This window comes from Megalopta genalis, chromosome 9 (assembly GCF_051020955.1).
Source record: "Megalopta genalis isolate 19385.01 chromosome 9, iyMegGena1_principal, whole genome shotgun sequence".
NCBI classification, from domain to species: Eukaryota; Metazoa; Arthropoda; class Insecta; order Hymenoptera; family Halictidae; genus Megalopta; species Megalopta genalis.
In genome coordinates this window covers 9,864,331-9,890,670 of record NC_135021.1, presented here as the reverse complement: position 1 = coordinate 9,890,670, position 26,340 = coordinate 9,864,331, and the positions used below count along the sequence as shown (strand labels likewise).

At 38.3% G+C, this 26,340-nt stretch overlaps 1 protein-coding gene and 1 long non-coding RNA gene across 3 annotated transcripts in view; one reads left to right on the top strand and one right to left on the bottom strand.

Annotated features, from left to right (window-relative positions):
* The window catches only part of LOC117225080 (ankyrin repeat and SAM domain-containing protein 1A), a 167,440-nt gene that overhangs the window by 104,169 nt on the left and 36,931 nt on the right, over positions 1–26,340 (top strand). The gene's annotated exons all lie outside the window — the stretch shown is intronic.
* Positions 7,302–9,328, bottom strand: LOC117225082 (uncharacterized). Its single transcript, XR_004491408.2, has 2 exons — positions 8,960–9,328; positions 7,302–8,852 (listed from the first exon to the last, which is right to left on the bottom strand). It is a non-coding gene; the product is annotated as an uncharacterized LOC117225082 (long non-coding RNA).

Genomic DNA, 26,340 nt, shown 5'->3' with positions numbered 1-26,340 from the left:
TTAGATTACTTTAGAAGGAGTTTTCAGATATTAAGATTTTTGGATAACTAAAAATCATATTTTGCAGTTAAAATTAAGAAACAGTATCATGTAGATACTGTAAGTATCATGTAGATTCTACATTGTTGAAGGTCATCGCATATGTCTTGTTCCTTCTTATTAATGTCCGTAGTTTTTTTTGTGTCCACACACACAATCTTTATATTGCAAACATTTAGAACGATATTTTCTATTTAACAGATATCAATGAACGAATGTGAAAGACATTTTCAGTATTGTATATTAAATGAATTGCGAAAATATGCCGACACTTTTTACAACTGAACGACTTTTTCGAGGTATTACAATGACTAGATTACTAGACAACGAGTAAAAAAGTTTTTGCAAAAATTGAAAATTAGGTGAGCGTTAAGAAAAAAATAAAACGATGCCTTTTAACTTGTTTACTTACTTAACAGTGCATAAACTAGTCTATAAATAACTTTTTTGCCCCTTTGATGAACGAAAATTGAGTCGACCAATTATGTTGGACAGTAAAGCATTGAAAGATTTAGTTATTAAGACAAATATTGTTTACTTCAAAACTGTTGAAACTTTTCGAAATTGACGTTACTGAAAACGGTAGTCAATACATCGATCATTAACATTAGATTTGTAGAACTCGTCAAAATGACGGGTCACTAATTATTTAATTTACGATTATACATATCGTAAATTACTTTCGGTAAATGTTCCAATAACACTTGTTAAAAATCAGAATAAATATCTTATTGTAACTTTTATAAACTAATATAAAACAGCTGTTTTTTGTGCTCCGTAAATCTAGTGTTAAAGGTAAAATTATTATTTTCCACTTCAAGTTAACGTCGCAAGACGTGTATGCGTAGGCTGATCCAAGGTTTTAAAATAGATATTTCAAATGGTTGGCATTCCTAGTTTTCGTGAATTGTGCGCTAGATGCTACGAGATTCTTTCGTTGATCGAGGGAAAAAACGAGAAACAAATAAACGTTTCCTACAATTAACAAACGCTCCCGGCGGAGAACTAGATTATGACATCACGCAGGAATGTACGAGCCATGCGACATGACTCACGCGACGCTGTCCTGCTCTTTCGGTCCGTTTCCAGCGAGTTTTTCTCGTGCCCGATGAAGTACGAATTTACAGATAACTCGAGCCGTTTCGAAACAGATAAGTCAACTGCGCCGCGGTCGCTATAGCTTGGGAACACACGTTTATCGCTACCTCGAAATTCATTTCGCAACGGATGGGCGAAATCGGAAACTTTTTTAAATAAACTTTTCGAGCGAAAACAAAGGAGCATTTATTTCAACAACAATTGCCACTAAATATTACACCAGATCATGGATCTTTACGCAAAACAATAATCTTATGCATCCATTGCAAGAAACACGAGTTCGATAATACCTCAAATACTTTAAAAATCAATAATACTTTAAATAATACTTTAAATCAATAATACTTTAAAAATCTATATTTAAACATCTAGTTCCAGACGATTTATTAAAATTTTTACATGTAAAGAAAACTGATGTGTTTTGTTGAAAAACGTCGAAAAGTATGTTAAAAAATTGCTAAACTAAATTATAGATAATTTAATTAGCCACAATAAAGTCCTTTGTCAGAATATCAATAATTTTAATAAATTATAATATAAAAATATTTCGAGATTCTTCTAAAGTTTTCACTTTTGTCGTTCTTCTATCCATTTTTGTTAAAAATGTGTACAACCTAGAATCTAATTATTATACCATTGAAATATGACAAATATTCTGTAAACTTTGTGTCTTGGTGTACAAATTTGATACACATATTTCTCTTTGTTGATAAATGTCAATAACTCCGTCAAAGTGTGCTAAACTATTTTTTAAATATTAGAAAGAAATGTAGAATAAGACCTGGACCAGTGTAACAATTTCACCTCTGATTAGCGACGTTACTCATCTTTTCTGCCGGTACGATTTCGCGATGAATTCGAGTTGAATCCTCCTCGCTATTCCAAACTACAACCTTACTGTACTTTACTCAAGCGGCGCACTATAATTATCCAAATCCCCGTTTAAACCGAGGAACCGAGTAAAATACACAATTAGAAAGGCAGTTTTCTCGCTTTCATGAATACTAGTTCGGCGAGCGTGTAATTACTCGTGGCTCACGCGCGTCTATTGATCTTCAACGCAAACCAACGGATCCTGATGCGTGTTCACTCGCACGCCCGACGCATTTTAATGGACAACGTACCGTTTCCTCGGCTATAGAATGGATTAGTCACGACCTCCGAGAAGTTTCCCAGAAAGCCAGACTAACGAACTCGTCGACGGCTCGCCGATGTCTGACGCGAACTACGAGTCATGCCTTCTGCTGAATCTTCCAACGCTATCCTACTCAGCAGCATATCATGTCGTTGCATAATATCGATAATTGATGATCGGGTCTTATTCGGTTCGTCGAATTCAGTGGATTCGATTTTTCAACAGACTCGTGCGAAATAATTTCGGAAAGCTACTTGTTGCTTTTTTGTCGCTTTCATTGTCGATCCGACAAACGCTAGAATTCCATAAAAACGAAGTACATAATTCGTTAAATGGAATAAAGTACTGTCAATTGTTTTGCTTTTCGTAGATTCGAACCGAATTTAGTAGACTTACTACAATGCTAAAATTAATTTTTTAATCTACAAGAATCTTCATTTATAATTATCGATTTTAGACGATACAGTCTGGTATTAGGGATCAAGTGTTTTGAAAGGTTGCATGTATTTTTGTTCATGTTTCAAGATAATGCAATGTTATTTGTTTGCAATTATTATGATGCGAATTATTATTCGTCTTCTACAGTATGTATATCATTTTTACCGATTACATCTAAAATGCAAAAATCAAAGAAAATCCTAATCTATGCGAATGAGATTATCTTTTGAACTAATGTGAAGAGTAACTATATTTTTAACGAAATAACAATCGTATAATTTCTGCTGGTAATAAAAGAAAGCTATTATTTATACAGGAATAATTCTAATTCAAAAGATAATGAAACGCCGACAAACGTATTACGTGTGCCAAAGAGACATAATGATGACCAATTTGTGAATCGTGATTTTGAAAAACAATGCACTTCGATAGGTTGAAGCATACAATTTTGAGAAATGTTTTCAAGATGTTATACTTTTCAAAAATACAATGTAAAAAAATTTATTTTCTGATCCTTTAGAATGGTAATAATATCCTTAAGGTCTCGTGATTATACAATCTGGATTAATTGAAAGATCACAATTTGGCAGAATAAAAATATTTGCTTTTACAGTGTCAATTCACTGCAGAATTCCTTTTAACCAGAAATATTATTTTTCAGAAAAATTGGACCTTTTGTTGGTGGAAATTTCGTAAACTCTGTTATCTCTTTAAAAAGAATTCTTTGTTCTTAATTACCAATGAATAAAATGAATAAAAATTACAGTTTTTTCCTCGAATATTGTAAAACGGAAAATTCAGTTTATTCTAATCAGAAATAGCTCTCGTCGTATTTTTATAAATATTTGGATAGACTTTAATTTACAAATGTTCGATCGATCGCAAAAATTTATCTTTTTGTATCAATGTCCAGGTTACAAAGTAATTACACGACACGCAATCCGTGAACGGACGCAACTTCCAGGCACGAAAATGTGTCTTCTATTCATTAACATGACAATGGTCGACCCTGGTCAGCTGGAACGAACCTTCACCATATGCAACCGCGCTCCACGCGAGTGTGGATTCATTGTCTGCTTCGTGCCATTCAATTCTTCCCCAGGGTCGTGTCCGTGTTTTCGAGGACCTGGAACTCCGTCGGCTTCGAAAATCACCGCGGTGCGGCGCGCCGTCCGCATTCTCTTCGGAAGAGGGGCAAACGTGGTCGAGCCAAAATCGTGCCATAATTTAGCTACCCCTTTTTATAATCAGCTCTTTTATAGCCTCCCTTAGTCGTAAACTTTCGAGCAAATTGGTTCCCCGAAATGTCATTTCTTTTAAAAGCTCGTGGAAGACATCCATTTGTAACGAATGCGTGCTGGGCTAATAATTCAACAAAATCGTTTTAATTCTCTGAATTTACGTTCAAATATATTGGTCTTATTATTATCTCACTCTAAGTCTCACAATTTACGTTATAATCGCGAATCTGAAAAAGAGAAATAATTAAGAGGGACTGCACAGTTTTTGAAAGAATATCGTCGATCCAATATTCGTGATTTAATTTAATTTAATTCAGTTAACTTAACCAATTTAAAATATATTATTATTGCTATAGTTATATCATTAAATGGTAGAATGAAAACACATTTCAGTGACTGTTGTGTTATCAGTAGACTGCGAACGTTACGCATTTATGACAAAAATGGGTAAGTAAAATTTAAATCGTGTGAAAATTAAATGAATATCAATCTATTCAAGTCATAAAAGAACTATTTGTCTTCCGCTTCTTACAATTGTTTCAGGCAATCTTAATTTTGCATAAAGATTCGCAATCTAATTATCGAAATTCAAGAGAGTTTAACCACGCTTACACTGATCCATTTATTCCAGTAGAAGCCTATTTTTGGTACAACGGTTTCATACGTTTGATCGCTCATCCAATAACATTACAGTATTCAGTTTAAAATAAAGCAGCTGCCTCCATTCTCTCGTGAGTGGTTTTTCACAATAGCTTCCTTTGTACAGATGGAAACCAAAAATGTACGTCTTCTTTAGCAAGAACGCCGAGTTCAGCTTCCATCAGATACAGCATGAAATGTGCTTAAACCAAGTTTAATTTCCTGATAAGGGACAGAAAATAATATCGTTCTAAAAACAATAGAACGTTTCTACATCGAACATGATGCACATTTTGCAAATCCAATGAGGCGAAACCTACGACGTACATATGTAGTACCACCTACGTTGCACTTATGCGAAACTTATGATCCGACTAACATCGTTTCAACTTGTAAATATATTTAACATCGAAGCTGCCACGTCGATCAAAATGATCGGTTTCACAATTTTTCTTTACAAATTGTTGAAATTTCGAGGACATTTCCGCAGGAAATAACTGAATACATTTTTTAATTCCAGCACATACTACAATAAAAATAGCAAAAAGTCTGTGTAAATTAAATTAAGAAAATAACACAGGACAAATAATTTTAGTGATCGATAGGTTCAGTGTAAAACAGTATTACCACTTTAACTTCTATTCAAGGGAACGTCTCCAAGGTGTCAGGTGTTAGTCAAAAGACACCCGAGGACAATACGAGTCCTCTTCGATCGAGCGTTGACCGTCGGAAAAGGAAAATACAATGGCGATAGTAAAACCGGCCAAGCCCGTAATTCGGTCTGGGGTACCGGCAAACGCTAGTCCCATCTCTGGGGTCATCTTTTCGTGTGAGCAGCATGCTGGCCGGCCAGTATACGAGTCGAGCGACTTTCTGGTCGTCTCTGTTCGCCTTGTTCGCATCCGAGTCTCTCCCTTTCCGACTCATTGTCCGATGGTAGTGCGGGTGGCGAGGACCGGGCTACGTACTCTGCCCCCCTCCTCCTTCTCTGTTCCTCCTCCTCCACCTCTTCCCGAGGCTCTCCTACTCCTCTTACACTGCCACCACCAGCAACTACTCCTCCTCGTGGACCTAACACGTTCGAATTAGTCGTCTCGTTAAGCAGCCTCGTGGCACGTCGAGGAACGAGTCCATCGCGTTACTCGGATGACCGCGTTGCTCGGTGTTTGGCGAACGATAAGAAGCTCCACGGGTCAACTGGCGAGCCGACGTGTGCATCCGCGAACCTCGGACCGGTTCCTCTTGGTCCACCGCTTCCGACCGGCACCGTTTCGGCGGGCCCCGATTCCGCGGCGAAATTGAACCGCTGAACCCCGGTGGGTTACCTGTGAACGCCGTGCGCCGACTACCTCGGATCGCCTCGGTTGGACCGGTTTCCCGGCGTTCCGATGCTCTTTGACCGCGGCGGAGGACACCCGAGATCGATCGAGCGAGGAGTAATTGTTGGTGCACGGTTCGGTGAAAGTGATACGACTGGATTCCTCGGATTCTGCCGGGGCTAGGCTTTTTTCCAGGTGATTTCGAGACACCTGGGTACGCCGAGGACAGCTGGAACAAAGGTGTCTGGTTCCGTACGGACGGCCCCAGTGTTCGGTTCGGCGTCGATCACGGCGGTCGCTCGCCGATGCAGAAAACTTCGGCCGGGCACGCACGAATTCTTCGATTTTATCGCGACCGAGCACAGCGCCCGGTACGTTTGTTTAACTTCTGCTAAAGCGATATCCGGAGGAACAGGTTGACGGTCGTTGAGATGGATGATCGGTAAGAAGCTGATTCAGCCGAGCCGAGGCGGCCGATCGAGTATGTGTATTTTGATTGTTGGCGGCTAGATACGGTCGCGAGGCTGATAAATCGGCTCGTGAGAAAGGCTGCTATTCGAATGATCGAGTTTATCATGCTCGATTTGGAGCAGGCGAACACAAGCCCTCCCTCTTTTCCTATCAACGTACTCGTGGGAAATCGTCGGCCGAGCGAGGATTCTCCGGTTTATCAATCAACAATACCAGCGTCGTTGTCGCTATTGTTGGCGTATATATCGATCAACGTCGCAAACGTCGAACAATAAAGCTCCGACAGCTTAATTGGAGAAGCGAGAAGACAGCTCCGAGTTTGCTCCGCGATCGAAACATACAAATGATCTACGAATCTTCGTAGCGTTGGACGCCGACCTTGGCGCCGAACAGAATTGTCATCGTCGAGACCATAGATCAGCCTATCGCGGCGTGGGTCCAAGGACGCCGTCGACGACGTGCAATTTTGAACGGAAACAGCAGCGATCGCAGCAGAGACGGTGCAGTCGCGAAAAAGAGCGGAAATTCGCCAAAACTCCAGCGGTTGACTCACGCCGGCAGGTAGACAGACGGTAGGAGGCGGCGGAGGGTCACGTGCCCCGAGTCGAAGGAGGACCGATCGAGAACCGGTGGGATCGGGCGTCAGTGTGCGGTGGAACGAGGATCGATCGAGGCAGGTGGATCATCGCGCGGCTCGTGCGGCCAGGGCGTGTCGCTCGTGTTCAGAAAACCGCCGGAACGCCGTGTTCCCAACTGTGCTCGTGGAGTGGAAAGGAATTCACGCGTACCGCTCGACTCTAAAATAGTGGCCGCTTAGGAACGCAGTGCCGGCATAGCGTCCGTTTCCTCCGTATTCGCGCGCGCTTCTTACGCCGGCCGAAACTGAACCGTCCAAATAAAAGAAATAATAGCTTTCAGTGATTCGAAGCTAAAAAAATATCTGCTCGCGGCAGTGGCATTCCTTTCGGAGCACGACGACTTCTCTTGTAAATTACTTTCGAACTGCGAGGAACTTTAAACTAGCTTTTTTCGGGAAGCCCTCGAGAGGTGTCCAGAAGCCAGCGTTCCCAGAGGAAGCGCATCCCCCCTACTCGACCGGCCAGACGCACGCCTCGTGCATCAGCTGCGAGTTTTTCCGGGACGCCGCACGTGTCGAGTTCGTCGTGTTTTCGGAAAGTCAACGAGCCAGCAACGGCTCGTGTAATGACGTTGTGAGGCCATTGTTCAGGTCTTGTGAACTTACCGGGACGGCAGCCGGAGGTGGTCAGAGACCGTGGCGCGTCCTTCCGAGAGAGAAAAGGACGACGCGAAAGGGCCGCAGCTCGAAGGCGGGAAACGGAGGAAAAACGACGAGGGACACCCGGAGCAGCCTGGCATCTGCGATAGGGGAAGAACTCTCTGCGTTCGCCTCGTGGTACGTTTACGTATCGGTGCCTGCGCGCGCGCGCGCGCGGTCAGGCGAGCGTGTATCAGTGCCACGTGCACTCCACGGGAATCCTGCGTGCACCAAGTTCCTGGCGTGCCTGGCAAAAACCGGCGTACTTGTTGCTCGTCGCGTTCCCTGATGTAATAATAGTTCGTTCCCTCGTTGCGTCATTCTTCGGGGACGCGTGACGAGGTGAGAAAACCGGTGTTTTGTTTCTGTGAGCTGATATTGCCGGCCAGTTTCGCAGCCGAATGGCAAACGCTGGATCGTTGTTGGGATATATCGAGCCGTTCTGTGAGTAATGTTTGTTTATTCGATTTTCTGGCTGTTCAAAGGCGCGGCGATCGCTCGCATTTTTCGTGTTTGGCAGTTCGTCGGAGGTTCCGTCTTTTTACGTCCGTGTTTTAATTTCTTTGGATGGACGAGCGTTTGTCGTTTATCGGTGATTCATAGGATAAACGCTGGCTACACGAGAATCCACACGTCCACGACCACATCCTTATAACAACTGTTCTATGAAAATGTTAATCTCTCTGTGTATTAGACGGAAAGATCGCCTAATGAGTCCGTTTCACTGATACACAGGAATCTGTGATGGCAATTGAAAAAGCTGCTGCAATGTGATAACTACATTTTTTACGTATCTTTTGTTACATATGTTATTTTATTACGTATGCTATTTTACTGTAAACATTTTTAGCTCTTGTAAAACAGAGTTAGATCTAAACATTAAATATTATAGTTTCGTTATTATTATAAACTAATATTTCGTTGTATAACTTCAGATAATTCGTAATTCCGCAACATGGTAGTTTCATGAACGTATATTTTATTACTTCTGAAGACATTAAAATGTTTATAGCCTGTCATTCTTATCTTGTTCTATGTTGACATAGAAGGGAAGCATCTCCAATACTTAATTTTGCAATTGCATCCTGAAATCTCCCACAATCCCAAGAACATTTTCATGTTCTCTATTGCACGATAATTGCAGCTACAATATTTCTCCAACTTTGGTTTTGTGTAATCTCCAATTATACACTTCTCTGAAAGTATTTTAATTAAATTGCATTTACCAGATCAGTTTCATATTTAACGATACGTTTGAAATTGAGTTTTAATTGCTTCTTGCCGGCTTACTCAAATTACTCACAAGTAAAGCCATTATATTTATTGCAGCGGTCAAACTCATAATCCTTCGAACGAAATGGTTTTATGCAACGCTATAAAATACACTTGGACTTTTCACACGAGATTAAAATGTAAATCCTTGTTTCTTTAGTCTGTGCGAATCTCGAAGAGACGTTTCGGAGTCGAGATCGAACACGCATCCAACGCGCAAGTTTTTCCTGATGTCGTTTCTTTTGTCAGTACGCATTCTTTCGAAGAAAGCGTCGTCGAAGAAAGTTAGAGACATTTCCTCCGCGTTGGATTACATTGCACTTACACGGCATGCACACACACCGGTTCCGATAAGAGCTACAAGGAAACACGAGGAGCCGAACTCGAACGGTTAAGAACCCGTGCCGGTTTCCAATATTGATGGCGCCATTATCGGCTACGTTTTTAAAACGCGAGAGGCTGCCGAGGTAGTTAAAACGAATGATTTGCAATTTCTGATAAACGTAACCGAAGATATTGGCATGTATCTTTAAGCTGCTTAACGATATGGTATTCAAATAAAAAGCTGAACGTTCGAAATAAATTATTCTATATGACGAATTACATTTTTGAAAAGGATTATTAAAGTAATTATCTGTACGTAACCTTTGGAACAAAGAAATTGAACCGGAATTTATAATTAATAAAGGAGTCAGTTCTATGAATTTGTTTCTGTCTTATTTAGTTACAGAATTTTCATTTACGTTCAGTAATTTTTATTTCTCGTGTTTACAAAATGCACAAGTGTGAACAGATCCTTAAACTTTATATCGAGTTTGTAATTACAGTGAATGCGAACTATACATGCGTATTTTAAGCAAACACAAGAACAGAGAAATAACGAGTGTTTTGTGAAAAAATGCTTTTATGGGCAATTATATCAATTTACTCGTGCGTATTTTGTAATAAAACTTTATTTAGCGGCGCGATAAATACGGTTTCCTCGCGTCTAAAAGGCACGGTTGTTTTAGAGTATTATTATTACAATATACCGAAACTTCAAATTCTGAACGAATTCCGTTACAATCGCAGTTGGATATGGCAGATTTCGCAGATTTCTTTTCGGTTGACCTAGAACGCGTGCCGGTACTAGTTCGCAACGCGTATCCAGCTTTGGTACACCTTTGTACATTTTATTCGATTACGCTTTGAATTCTATTGTGCGGCCTGTCAGCAACGCAGGGATTATGTTGTGTCGTTGAAAAATGGTGGACAGTTATACCTCGATCGTTGGCAGTTCCAATGTGAAAGCAATCGGAATCGATGTGCATCAGGAACCCGGTCCGGGGTCATCTTTCTCGTAGAATTCGTGTTGTCCGCCTCGACTATTTCAGGCTCGCAATTCCGGTATTTTTAGAGCCGATTCTAACTTTGGCATCGACACCGCTCTCGCCGTGACTGTTATGTTATAATCCGGCTCCGATATATGTATAGCGCCCATCTGGATAAATATACAATTGAATTTCACGTCCGCGCGAACGAACAACAATTGACTCGCCAATCGCCGATAAATCATAAACCTTGATTCTTTTTTTGGGAACGCCGGGAAAACAAACGGTCCCGCTTTGGAGAACGCGATCGAAACTGTTTATTTCCGTCTCGCCATCCGTGTCGTGTCAGATATGTTGCGTCTCGGCGAATTTTTTCCGAAAACGAAACAGCTCGTTGCGTTTGATTCAGAGAATTACACCGGAGTGGGCTGTAATTTACGGCGTGACGGAAATAGCGGCGGCTCCTCGTGAAAAAATAAATTCGGGATGCGGCGAAAATATTTTCGCTCTTCGCCGTGCCAGATATGGACCTTAATGACTGCTTCGCTTCCGTTTTGCTGTTAAAATAGGATTAACGGTCCTGCCACGATACTTCTTCGCGGAACGCGTTCCCATGGAGCGAGTAGCGTAAATCCGATTGCATAAAACTTTCGATCATTGAGCTGTGGATTTCAAGCATTTATCTCAATTATTGTCTACCGATAGTGTTCGAGAATACCAAGTTAGGGAACAAGGAATTCAGTCGCTCGAAGTTCCCTTACTTATCGACAAGACAAAAAGAAAGATGTCAGATGCTTGGTGTTAGCACTTAGGTAGACACTGGGTCCATTTGGACCCTGAGTCTAGAAACAGTTATCTAAATATCATGTTTCTTTTTTAGATTTAAATTTTCACGAGTTTCATTTGAATCTATAGAATAAATAACGTGTCTAGAAGGAATACCTTAAAAAATAGATGTGAAAAATTAATAAATAAAATTATAAATGGTCGTGAATATGGTCAGTTATATTTTTGTTAGAAAAGTGTGCCGTTCGAGTTTAAGAGTTTGATAGCGTGTTACGTTCGAAGATTTACGGTAATTTGTGATTCAACCTTGACCAAGCTTAAATAACCCTGATCTACCGTTAATCGTATCTTCGCACAAGCGAGAAGCTATGAAGTCTTATTAATAAAACAGTAACTAACCTTCCGGCGACCTTGACGCCCACGCACACACGTTAACCACGACCTCGCTAACAGTCCCGAACGAAACATTATTCCAGTTTCTTTACACGTATCTCTTCAGCCGAAGAAGATACCGAGTCGTTCACTTTCCTCAAGTGTGAATCATCTTATGTAAACAACAAGCGCGAAGTGTCATAATCGTACTTTAATTGGCTTTATAAGAATTTCTTGTTCCATTCTTATCGATAAGTCGCTTCACCGACGATGCCAATTTCTCTTTTAAGTCCATTTATGGAAGTGAATCTATCGCTCGAATAATTACCAGTCGTTTCTGATTTTATTGTCATGTGTCGCATGTCGTGGAGGTTTTCTTCCACTTCCTAGTTCACGTTGGACGGCTCAAAAACCAATCGATGTAAGTTTAATAACATTAAAATTGAGATAAATAAGGGTTTTGCAAATTTTTACGATTGTAAAAAATAACAATGCCACTAATAAAGCAAAGCACAATTTTTGGGAAACAGAGAAGAAAACAAAAGACAATTCACTCCGAACAATTTTGTTTAGTCACCCCGTGGTCAATTCAAGCGATGCTATCTATTGTTTATTTATGAACAAATCTATTGTATTGATTTATCGACTGAAAGATGCTATGATGAAGATGTGTTTGTTCCGTGGAACTCATTTTCGAAGAAAAGTGGACTTACAATGATTCGCTTCTGAACAATTCGCGTAATTTTTACGATGATAATTGCTATCTCTGCTCGTGGGAAATGATGCGATCGAATTGTCGGTCTTCTATTTTCATTCTCTCCTGCGCAATTTCCAAGAAAATGATTCCATAGATAAGAACAGCTGACGTGTTTACATCCTTGAAGAAATTATCGATGAAAGTAGAGTTTCACTGCGGCTGATATAGAAATGACAAATGTACACCACGATAAGCTGTCGAGGCTGTTCAAGGTTTTGGGTAGAACGACGTCAATCAACCGCCTCGTTACCATTCCGGCCGCGTGCCGGTGGCCATTGCCATTTCCTCGGACGACGGCCTTCTTCGAAACGATTTCACGCGATTATACTTTCGAATGCCAGCGACGGCGACGCCTCGTACGTATTCGCGATTCGCAGAAAGGTCGGGACAAACGATCGAGGCATTACCGTGTAAATGGTCCCGAATACGTGAACTTTTAACGCTCGATAAGTTATTCCGTCCCGATAGCGGTCGTCTCGCGAAGATAATAGGAGAATTCGTCCAGCTTGCAAGACTGGAAACGTTAGAGGTACACGTAACAGTATCGCATTGCTTTCGATAACGGATACCACCGATACTTTAGCTGCTAACGGTTTTGCATGAATTTTGATGTTTTTCACACAGAGTGAGCAACTTTGACACTCGAACACATCGCAATATTTTTATTTTGTTCCATTATAATTTTGTTTGTAGGAGAAGAAAAATAATACAGTAAATTCTCCCTAATTGGCGCTCAGCTTGGAAACAAAAATTGGCAATTTGGGAAGAGTTGTTGACAATCGGTAACTATAAAAACGAGCCGCAAAGCTCAAATAATCGTATCTCCTCTTCCCAAATTGTCCATTTTTGTGCACAATCTAAGCGTCAATTAGGGAGAATTTACTGTAGTATGAATTTTATTTACTTAATTTACAATATTTCTTAAATAATAAGTTCTAAATAGAACAATTATTTTAGCGTTACTTTAACATTGAGAGAGAAAGTGAGAGAGAGAGAGAGAGAGAGAGAGAGAGAGAGAGAGAGAGACACTTCAAAATATAAATGAATATTTTCTTACTTTTTACAATCAAGAAGTGATTTAATATTTTCACGTAACACTTTTATGTAAATTATTTTTGAAAATACTTTAATACATATATGGTTTTGTCCATAAATACACAGCACATTCGAAAAAAATAATCTGGAATATGCCTCAACGTTTGAAAAATGTTATTAAACGAGCAGGTTATCCTACAAAATATTATTGTAATTTATATAAATAAAGTTTATATTATTATTATCTAAATGTTTTCTTTCTTCTGTTATAAAGAAAATTATAATGGAACAAAGTGAAAATTCCGTGGTGCTGTATTATTAAAGTTAATCACTGTTCATAGGATGGAAATAATGTGCTTGAAAAATGTAATGCACCTACTTCAAAATGTTTTCACTTAATAACAAGTAGACTGCGAATTTTATGCATTTATGTAAAAAGATACTATTGCAAATTCCAGTATTGTTAACTTACTAGAATTATTAAAAGAAAAATTAATATTTATCTCATTTCTGTTCTATAAATTAGTTGTAAGAAATAGTAAGAATGTCTGAGCAAATTCGTATTCTGCACAAAGCTCCAGAGTCTGGTAATAAATTAACAATACTAGACACGTTAAATACGTGCTCACACTGATTTCCTCGTAATTTGCAACACCATCAGAATTTCATTTCGTGTTGCATCTTTTATGTGCATATCGACTTCATAATCCGTCGAGTGTTATGATTATGCTCAATTAGCGGTGTTTATGACTCAGCCAGCATCGTTAGCATATTTAACCATGCTGCGCAGTTATTCGGTATTGAAAGCCATTCTCTTTTCACCTGTTTTTACTCGGCTGAAAACAATCGAGCACAGTAACATTTTATAATCGGCATTACTCATAAAACAAAGTAGTTTCTTAGAAAAGAATTTTAAAAAATCCCTGTTCTTTCCAATGCTTTAGTGGCTGTATCGTACTCCACGATATTCCTATTGCATAGCAATCCCCATTAATAATTCATTTGCGTTAGTTCGCAGCGGCGTATTTACATTTAACAGTAACGCAGATCCATTAAATCGTTCAGTTTTGCTGTCCTTCTCGTTCTCACGGAATCTCTGTCCGATTAGGTATCAGTCGGTAAAATAATAAAGGCGCATTCATCTATTTCTCTTCCCCCCCCCCTCTTTCTCTCTCCCCCCAACACATACACACACAAAATCAGCGGTATTCAAATCAGAGCTTAGCAGAGATTTCGACTTCCACTTGATCCAGAAACCTCAGACGATAAGCTTGCTAAGCTGAGGATGCGAGCCAGTCGCATGTCCGGGTCGCTCTTATCTTAGCCAGCGCAGCGATTAGCAAATTATCCATTTCCGTAATGGAGTCATTACATCACCCGTAAATTGGCGCATCCATTACGAGTCGCGATTATTCGAATGACTGTTCCCTCGTGATTCGCTCAAGAACGCATGTAGCACCTACGACCAATTGACTTTAATTGATGAATCGCGACTTTTCAGTCGGAAAAGATGCGCCGGGTTCGCCTAGTCCGGCGATTCTCGTCGCGACATCGAACTTCCTAGTTCATTATAATTGTTGTTTCTGCGACGAAAATGAGGAGCACAATGGTAATCGAGAAATGGATGCGCATTCGTGTGGCCAGATAGTATAAATAAACTCTTGGCAGATATTATGAGCCACGATTGAATGACAAATGTCAGTATAATTTACGGACTGGCGGTTGTCTCAGAGCTAGAAAGGGCCACGATCTCTCTTCGAAAACTATGTATAGGGGAGAGTTAGCATTGGATACTATTCAGTAGCTTGTTTAGCCTAGTTAAATGCTGTTAAGAGGGTGTGCCAATGAACAATTCAATATGCGCGAGATTTGAAGCGAGCTGAAGGGAGAAGCCTCGAGTGAACCGTTAAAATGAGGAACATCTTCGGCAATTTTTTTGTAACGTGAAACGTTGATGAAACTTTTCGTCGCTTTCCATACATATTTTTTGACATTTCAAGATACATGGATCTTTTTTCTTTACATTTTATCGATGTTTATTGAAATAATAAATCTTGTTCTCCGTGAACCTCGTGGTCGACGATGTTGATCGGTGTACAGTCTACTATTTTTTTTCCTTTGATTTACAATAAAAAATGAAACGAAGTCTTTTTCGTGATAGAATTATGCGTCTTATGGATCTAAATCCTGTTTAAAATATGTAAAAAGAATGATGATACGCGCTCTGAATTATTTTAAAGTAGTTAAAAGTTTTAGCCAAAAATTACTCCTTCGTTTTACGTTATAAAAAAATTGCCGAAAATCATCCTTAGTTTAATAGTTTACTTGAAGCTATGCCCTTAATAAAAATCGCGTTTTTTATTTTCGAAAAGATAAACTAGTTGGACTATTAATATTTTCTGTACTTATTGTATAATTTCATACGGTTTTTGGATCATTTTTAATTGACACTTAGTTGTTTCAATTGCACGTTTAGGAAGAAGTTATAATCAGTATATCATTTCTACCATATAAACATAAATATTATATTTTTAAGTTTAATTAACACCTTACCAACGGGCTTACAACTTTGATTTATTATTTTTAATTGTAAGACGAGAACATAACAGAACAAAATACTACTGAATTTGACGCCGGATGGCGTCAGCCGGAATAGAAAACAGTATTCAATTTGACGCCGGGTGGCGTCATGCATAGATAAGGCGTTAAGGTTTGCAGCAAGCGAAAGAACTACGATAAATTATTGTATTCGAGGAAGCCATTACTTTGTATAGTTTCTATTTCCCTTTCCCATGAAATGTTACTACTGGCTTCGAATTACAATTTACATACTATTTTACAAGTTGGAAACAATAGTTCTCTGTTTCATTTATCCTCAACTGTATTGATTCTTCATTTATTTATTAACTTCTTGCTTCTTGATGTATTTCACAGAAAAACCGACTGAAACTTCTTTTAGTAGTTTCTTAAGAAGCAACTAAAATTAATATTTACTGCATATCTACAGTGACTCACAAAATTGAGCGTTCACCTAAGTTGGCAATGATGATTGGCAGGAAAATAAACAAAAATGAACATTTTCAAAAGTAGAAACATAATATATACTTTATTCGGATATTTCAACAGGTAATCCTTTAAAAGAAAATTTAATAAAATGAACTATTTATCTATATTTGATACTAAACGTAAAAGTACTCTTATTTCGTCGCCACAAAATTGAGCGTACAGATATATTATACAAAGATAACAAACATAAACGTAATTTTAATATTTCGTTCCGTAAGCTTTTGCATCAATAATTGCTTTTAAACGCGTAGACATCGCGTCGACTAGTTTTTGTTGTTGTTAAACTTGGAATATTCTTCCATATTTCCTTAATCTTAACTTTTGCGTCTGCTTACTGCTACATCTACAATCACTCAATTTTGATTTTAATTCCTGCCACAGGTACTCAATTGGATTAATATCCGGTGATTTTTTTGGTTGGGGGGGGGCGGGGGGTAATAACTCTGGAACGTTGTAGAGTAGCCATTCCTTGAATGCTTCAAATCATTGCCCTGTTGGAAATAGTATACCGGTGGCATTTGCAATTTTTCGACTCAAGACTTCAACCTTTTTTAAAAATATCGAGATATTTAAACTTATCTATCGTAGTTTGTCATTTTATGACAAAATGCAGTGAAAATGCAAAACAGTAAAAACATTTATAGAATTTAACAATACCGTTGCACTATGTTCAACATAGTAATCCTTTCTAGTTCACATTTTGTCATAGGAGTACAAAAATGTTAATACAACTCGAGACCAGGAAAAATATCAATCTTTGCATATAAATTATCAAAAATTAACAAAAAAATGATTTAATATTCTCTGATGTGTGAAGTAGAAGGTGAAAATCATGATGCATAATCTTTTCGATAATGAGGGAGAAACAATAGAATAAGATATTTTGCAACATTGTAGCTAAAAATGAAATTAGGCTAATAAACGCGATAAATACGTATGTATATGATTTTAAAGTTACACCGAGCCGTAGAGGATTAAAATGATTAAGTGACGAAACAAGTATCTTTGCAACTTTTGTATCTTGTAATTGGTACAAACAATTTTTATTTCACGTAAAACTCGACAGTATAGCAATCATTGTGTTAAAAAACGTTAACCATACCAGTGCCGATCAAATGACTTGTTTGATAATTTTTATTCTACACTTGTAGAAATTATAGACACTTTCACCGGAAACCATTGATTGAATTTATTCATTCAAACACATATTAATATAAAATTACAAAGTATTTGAATAAATTCAATCTCATAATTTGTATAAGGCAATACATACGAGTCACTTTTACCGCCCGGTACGGTTAGTGTTAACACTTTTCATTTTCGGTTTCGTTGATTAAATTATTAGAATTTTTGTCGAGCGAATTCAAGCGTTAATAGCGACACTTCGCATCCGATGTATATTTTTAGATATGACAGTCGAAGACGTTGTGATTTATGCGCACGAGCTCCAAGAAGTTTTCTCTGCGAATGGAAACCATTCCGGGTAACTCCAAGAGCGTCCCACGGACATTATAAATCGTGCTCTGCATTCTTACTCATCCTGGATAACGCTTTAGCAATGAGTTCCCAGAAGTCTCGTTTCTTAATTTGCGGCGGGCTCGTTGAACGCGAAATTGACACAGTTTTAGGGCACCGTTAAATTAACGTGAGATCCGCGGTATCGTATCAGCCGACCGGGAAACTCACCAAGTATGTTTCCAATTCGAATTAGCCGTTCTGCTTTTCCGCACCCAGGAATTAAATCTGACGGGATATTCATTCCGCGAACACTGATTCTCGAAAGTACGCCGGGTCGACGAGCGGACTGTTCGTGAAGTGACAAATTATTGAAACTTCATTGAAATTTAAATGAACTGTACGACCGAGATAATAATCTCTTGCATTTTAATATGTCGTGGAGATCTACCGAAGATCAAGGCGACCGCGTTGTATTAAGTGAATCTGTGTTTTGAGAAGGAGATATGTGATTTTATTGTCAGAATAACTTAAAGTACTCGTTTTATTCTTCAAAATACAGTAGAATCTCGATTATCCGAACCTTCGACATCTGAATCCTTTATTACGCAAATACATTCCACATATAAATGTAGATCAATCTAAGGCGACATTATTTATTGTTCAAATCAGTAAACATTTAATCTAGCACTGCAATTAAATAATTGTTCCATTATTCGAATACTCACGTTTCTTCGACTAATTCGGATAATCGTGGCTCTAATTACTTTATTCTTGACAAGGCTAATATTTTAAATGTCTCATTATAAATTTAACAAATGAGTCCAAATTAATTAAACGACTACTGTAAGTGCTATTGAGTCAAGAGCCGGGTCTACGTTATTTCTAATGATTGGACTGTGGATTTTATGCATTTATCGAGGCATAAGATGTGTTTAATAATACTGGTACACTTATCAAGTTATTAAAGGAAACAATTTTTGACTTACTAAAATTATTAAAGGAAACAATGATTAACTTATTCAAATTATTAGAGGAAAGAATTTATTTTCATTTGATTCCTCTTTCTTGTAAAAGCCGTGTACCAATAGCTTCGTAATTGAAGCGACATTAATCCATCAAAAAGTAATTATCCCGAAATAAAAGAGATTCGATACGACATGGCGGCACACACAAGGCAGCAAAGAAATCTGTAGCATGCTCGTAAATAGCATTCGAATGAATGCGTGTGTTGCTGTAAGAAATAAACGAGCGTCAATCGTTTGGGGAGTGTTAGTTTGCCTGACAATAGACATTTCAGTCAACGCTTGACTTCAAAGCAATGTTAATTTTTACCGTTGTAAACAGATTTTTATTTTCTTATTTCTAATGGAGCATGTTGCTGAAGGTAAATATTCCTCATTTTAACGTGTTCCTTTTTTTTTTATTTTACATTCTTTTATGTTCCATTGGTATTTTTAAAGTCACACAGTTAAGGTTTTTTAAACCTTAATTAGACTTTCCCAAAATACTTCTCAAAACTCCTTCATTTCGGTTCGATATCTTCGCGGATGTATCTTCTAAAACATTGCATAAGAACCAGCTGCCCGTTTATTTGTTATAACTATCTGTTTAGGTCAGCGACGATCACTTGCAAATACAGCTAGCTATCTTCGTTCGATGGCACAGTAAATACTCCCTAATTGATCCTTAGCTTGAAAACAAAAATGGACAATGTGGGAAGAGGAGATACGATTATTTGAGCTTTGCGGCTCGTTTTTATAGTTACCGATTGTCAACAACTCTTCCCAAATTGTCCATTTTTGTTTCCAAGCTGAGCGCCAATTAGGGAGAATTTACTGTATACATATGCGTGGAAGATAATAAGTTTACATATACTCAAACTTATTTTGAGTTAGAAGATTATTCTGAGTACATTCATAAAAATATAAATTTAAAAAGATATTGTGATCTTTATTGTGCGAAATTAAAGTGGAACTTTAAAAGACAAAACCAAACGTGGAACCGCAAAATTTTGTAGTGAATGTCACGCTACGAAATTAAAGAGAAAATTAATCTTATTAATTAATTTAATTAAGTATTCTTCCGACTTTTTCTTCTAATATTTTTATCCATATAAAATGGTTACGTATATTTGTTAAAATAGACACCAATAATAAAAATAGCAATATAATAAATAAGTTGTGTTAACAATGTCGTTAATAATATTTGTCATCGAATTCTCTTTAATTCGACGTACTGTGGGACGTTAGAAACCAAAACAAAATTGCAATCGTCCTAGATACAGTGGGTAACGAAAGTATTCGAACACTGGTATAACTTCGACTTCTACGCCACATATTTAAATAAATATACATTGAAGGGAAAAAATACTTTACGGTATATTAAAGTAGAGTATATAAATGTCAAAATGCAAGAAACATTTGATTTAGTATAAAACGTTATCCACTCAATTAAAAAAATATAAAGAAACATCGAATTTTCACGCAACATAAGTAATCGAACGCCTTATAAAATTCAGTCGAGAAGTTATGAAAACAAATTTTTTTTATTAACTTTTAGTACTAATTTTATGTTTATTGTTTAACAATATGTTTCAAGAAGTTTGATATTTTAAAAATAAGTATTTATTTAAGATCGATGTTTTTTCTTTTTTTTATCTCTATTTTATACTATTTTATGATTTGTTTATAATATGTATTTCTTTTTGTCGCAACTGGAATGATCGAATTCACTTCATGGGGATAGACAGTCGTGTATGAGGCCCGTGTAAATATAATTTGTTATCTTAATTTGTTAATGCATTTGAAGGAATTTGTAAAAGTTTGATGTAACATGGGAAAAAAAAATCAACCAAAAATGCATTCTAATTTTACAAATTTCTTCAGATGCATTAACCAATTAAGATCACAATTTATATTTATACGTGTCTTATACACAACTGTCTATCCCCATAAAGTGAATTCGATCATTCGAGTTGCAACAACAAAAAATACATATTATAAACAAATCATAAAATCATATAAAATAGAGATAAAAAGACAACATCGATCTTAAATAAATACTTATTTTTAAAACGTCGAACTTCTTGAAACATATTGTTAAACAATAGAGGTATTAAATTAGTAATAAAAATTAATAAAAAATTTATTTTTATAACTTTTCGACTGAATTTTATAAGGCGTTCGAATAACTATGTTGTACGAAAATTCGATGTCACTTTATATTCTTTTAATTATGTAGATGACGTTTTATACTAAATCGAATGTTTCTTGCATTTTGTCATTTATATACTGTCCTTTAATATACCGTAAAGTATTTTTCCCTTTCAATGTATATATATATCTAAATATATGGCGTACGAATACTTTCGTTACCAACTACATATAGGTCCACAATCTACTAATTGTCATTGAATAATCTGTCATAAACTGCTCGAAGTGTTGTCTTGTATATTTTAAATTCCAGCGCGCCGAATAACTTTCGAACTCCGGTAACGATTGAATCGAACATAAAGCAGTTTTAACTATTGTCGTCAATCGAAGTTGTCTTTAATGACCGTCCGCGGGTGACGCAAACGGACAGATTCGAAAATCGTAACGGTGCGCTGCGTCGTCGTTTACGAGTGACTTAATGGCCAAGGATTTTTAATATCCAACGGAATCCGGTCTTTCAGCCACGGGGAAACGTGTTCTGTTAAATCCGCGGCGCGCACACTTATTTACGCAAGGATTACTTTAATGTTTACGACCACCAAGGATCGTGGCATCGCCGCAAATTTTCTAGCGCTTAATGGACCGCGACCGCGAGAAGCCAGGAATCACGGGTAAAGGGTTAAGAGAACCGAATGCTTTGCCTAGTCATAGACTAGAAGAAACACCGCGATTCTGAACATTACGCGTCGGACTGGTAGACGTGCATTACTTTTTGCGTTTGCTTTGATCGACGTTGCAATTCGAGTGAGAATCAACGTTCCATGCGATTTCTGAGAATTGTTGATGGACTTGTACATGTAATTGTTGTGTGACAAATAGACCTTGGATTTTACGCATTCTTGACAAAAATGAATAGTTCAAATTCGAAGTAGCAAAAATATGTAAACTCGTTGATATTATTAAAAAAAGAAACAAATGTTTGTGTAGCTCCTGCATCTTCCAATTAATGAAGATAATTTTGATTTTGCATTAGAACAAATTACTTGAGAACTAATCGTTAAAGTAACGTGTCATCTTACCTGGTTACATGTTATTTGAGACAATCGTGTGTCAGTGTATTTGAACATACAAATAATTTTTCTCTCGATTATTTTATTATTTGGAACTTATTTCAAATCCGTAAATATCCGTGTACTGCATATTTTCATATATACATATATTTACCTTAATATGGGTATTTTTGTAACGAGTCCTTTTAAGCCTTTCTTTTCAATTAATTGATAGTTCAATATCTTACGCAAAATTATTTGTTAAAGGATTTTTTGGAAAATAATCGTAACACTTTTTACAAGCAGAGTGTCAAGATACCATCTTAAATATTTCAATAGCAGCTATGATATCTTTTTTATTGACGTTAATTGAAAACTGATGGTGCTGCATGCACCTGCTAATAATCGTTATTATTTATATTATATTATCTTTTCTTTTCACAAGGTATATTTATCTATACAATATTCTTAAATAGTACATTTAACCCTTTGCAGTCGTAGCCATTTTAACTCGAAATCTTACGTACTGTATTTTATACACATCAAATTGAATTTTGTGACTCATGCAACAATTACCCTTTTAACAGTTTTTTAAAAATATAAATGGATTTGATAATGTTAAAATTATTTTCAATCGTGATATAACAATTTTTAATGGCGTCTTAGAGTCACCATTTTCGTGTATAGGGTTAATAATGCATAGCTGAAAAAATAATAATTTTTATGAAATATTTATGAAAGAACATCGTTAGAACAAAAATACATGTTTAAAATCCTATGGACATTTTTTGAACATCCCTTAAGCATGCTAAGGTTAAATTTACTACCTAATTTATAGGTACAGTCATACCCCGACTTACGCTTTGAAGTAGAATTACTAATGAAGTATCGGGTATTTAGACGATTCCAATTACCTATTGTACAAGGTCATTCGATAACAGATAATAGAATTAAGCAGTAAGACTTGAGTCATAAAAGATGCTCGAGGTGATGTCCGTCTGCATCGATGCAACATTGAAATCGTCGGATTGGTGAAGCACGTACATTCCTTATCACTTTCGAACTTATCGTAGAACATGCTTGAATTGGTGATTAGAAATGTAAATAAGTACTTCAGCAGTCCGACTTCCTGACGAAGGGACAAATTCAACGACGTACTATACATTCAATGACCTTCGGGTGACCTTTAACTTAGAAATTTCTAATAATTGGGAAAATAATTTTCCTACGCGCTAATGATATACATATACACGCAATTCAGGGTCAAGAGTACTTTGAAGAGGAATGTAAACAGCACACAAACATACATCTTTATCTCTTATTTACAGTACAGATTAGTTTATCACAATAATGTTAATACATATTCTAAAATAAGTTCAAACTACCGAAAGAGATGGACGAGTATTACTGCTTCAAAGCCAAAGCAAGGTAATATTTTGTTTGGTACAAGCTACGTTTTATAAACGTGTAGGAAAAGTTATTTTCTTAATTATTGCGAATTCCTAAGCTAAAGATTACACAAAGGTCATTATGTAGTAGATCGTTGAATTTGTCTCTTCGACAACTACAATGCTATGACGTCAAAAGTACGTAGTGCCATTTAAGAAAGTCAACGTGGCCTGCGTGTTTTTATCCTATAAAAAGATTTCTCAAAATTTTTATAATGGCAGTTTATTTTCTTCAAAGAGTACATTAACTTTTATTCTAAACATTTTTTTGTCAGATTAGCGTAAATACCTCAAAAATCGATGCGACCGTTTCGTTGAAAACCCTGTATATGTATATATGTATATATATATATATACATATTTATTTATTTATATGCAACACAGGGTGTTCCATAATTATGTTAACGTAGGGAAAGGGGTGATTCCTGAGATCATTTGAAGTAACTTTTTCCTTGGCAAAAATGCAATCCGCGGCTTGTTTATTAATTATTAACAAAAAAACACTGACCAATGAGAGGCGAGCTCAGCTGGCGCAAGGCAACCGGACCAACGAGCGTTCGAATCCCAGTTCCGCTGATTGGCTCGGCCACGTAGCGCTAGGCGACCTGGTCTTTCGTTGGTCAATGTTTTTCATTAATAACTCGTAAACAAAGCCGTGGATTGCATTTTCGCTAAAGAAAAAGTTACTTCGAATGATTTCATCTTAATTATGGGACAATCTGTATATTACGTATCGTTTATGTGTGTACGCATACTACATATATTTACCACGACTTACGCATTTTTCAACTGCTACTTTGGAGCCAGAGTCCGATATGTATATTAGTAAGTCCGAGATGTGACTGTATATTCGTTATTCTATTAGTATATTAAACAATCTACCTTACAAACGATCACTTCGAAGTACTGATTCCGCCATGACACTCTGTTCCGGCGTCAACCGGCGGAAAAGGCGTAACACGCGAGTACAAAAAGATGAACCGCTGAAGCAGCGAGGGGGTGGAAGACGTACGCGGGGTATCAAAAACAAAAACGACGAAAAGAACTCGTGGAAAGGGAAGAGAAAGAGAGAGAGCGTGAGAGGAGGGAGAGGGAGAGAGGAGCGCGTCGAACGCATTTGCGCGGGCGTCAGTTCCTTAGCACGTAGGAGGGGCGAGCGTGCGACGGAATAGAGGAAGAAAAAGCGCATAATGTCGCAGCTCTTCCCAATTACTGCGAGTAAACGGATTCCCTCGCGAGAGAAACTATTACGCCGTAAAAGTCAGCGGTCGCTCGTGCGATGACAGAAAGAATGGCAACGAAAGAAACGAGAGGGAGAGAAAGAGAGAGAAAGAAAAAGAACTGGCGGTCCCGGAGGGAAGGAGGGAGGATGTAATAAAAAAACGACAAAAAGAAAAAAGAAAAGAAGGAGAGGCATGGAGAGCAAAACAAATGTCGCGGAGATGGTAAGCGGCGGAGGACGCAACGCGACGCGACGCGCGACGGATGGTAAAGGAGGAGGCGCGTGGAAGGAAAGGGAAAGGCAGATAGAAGGTGGAAAGCAGGAGAAAGGGACGACGATGAGGATTTATGTAATTTGTGTATATGACTTGAATAACTGCCTACATAATATAGCGCTGCTGGCTGGAGTGCGCGCGAGCAGGCGACGCCCTTCATCATGGAGCTTTAATTAAAATTACGTACGTTTGCTGCTTGTAACGTGCGCGCGAGCCTCCTCCGTCTCTCTCCGCGCCTCTCGTTCCCCACCCACCCGCCTATCCTCTATCTGCCTCTTGCTCTCTTTCTCTGTTTAATATTTTTATGAGCTTTTCACGAGACAAGCACATGCACGCTGGTACACGCTCGCGGCCACCCTCTCGGGTGCACCCGTGCGGAGAGGATACACACAGCGTCTTTGAAAGGCGTTCATAGCCGCTGCTTAAAGTGGTACTTTTTTCTTCTGCCTCCCTCCCCTCCCGGCCGCGCCGCGCGTCGCTCTTCTTCCCTTCGTTTTCTTTTCTTTCGTCAGCGCCGATGCCGAGGCGGCTCTCTCACCCTCTTCTTCGTCCTCTTCTTCCTCGTTCTACTCTTCCCCCTTCTTCTCAACCCCCGTTACTCCTGCCTCTCCTTCAGACGTCGTCGGCCATTCGCGTGCGCCGTGTATCGCGAATTCTCATTTGTGAAATTCGTATGAAAGAATCACCATGGCGAACGCCGCGCCGAGGGTATTACCGAGGCGTCGATTGTCAGGCCGCTGAAAACGACGGATTGTCTTTAATGTCGGCGTTACAGCCGGCCGGGGCTGCCTCCCTCGCGAGAGGACCCGACCAAAGCTCCAGACGATGAAAAGACCGAAGAATGAGAGAACACCACCAATGCCGGGAATTATTCGCACCTGTCGGAGCGTGACGATGCGGACGTTTAAGGGCCCCGACGCCGACTAGAGCCGTCGTCGTGGTGGCCGAGCACGGTTTTGTTTGTCGCTCGCTAATGATGTAAACGCGAGCCAAACGGCCGTCGCAGCTCGATTGCACCTTCAATCACTACTTTCTGATATCGAACTCGCGGGACTCGCGGATAAACTGTCTGCCGTGGCTTGTCATCTTCGCGGTGATTGGATCTGATGGACTGCGGTGTAGGTTTCCGATCGAGAGTTTTATCTTGAACTCTGTGGCAGATCGTGGAATTTTATCCGCGCGATAATATAGTCGAGTTGAGCGTGAGTCGTCGCTGAACTCTCTCTCTCTCTCTCTCTCTCTCTCTCTCTCTCTCTCTCTCTCTCTCTCTCTCTCTCTCTCTCTCTCTGCAGATTTTATGCATTTATGGCAGAATTGAACACATTGACTGCGAGGTCGTCCGTATTTTTTTGTTATTATTTGTTCAGATTTAAAAATTAATTTTTACGATGTCATATTGACTGTGAACTTTATGCGTGGGGTGAATGTACCTATTACTGCGAGTGTATGCTTTATCGCGGTATTTTCTCCCAATGAGATTAAA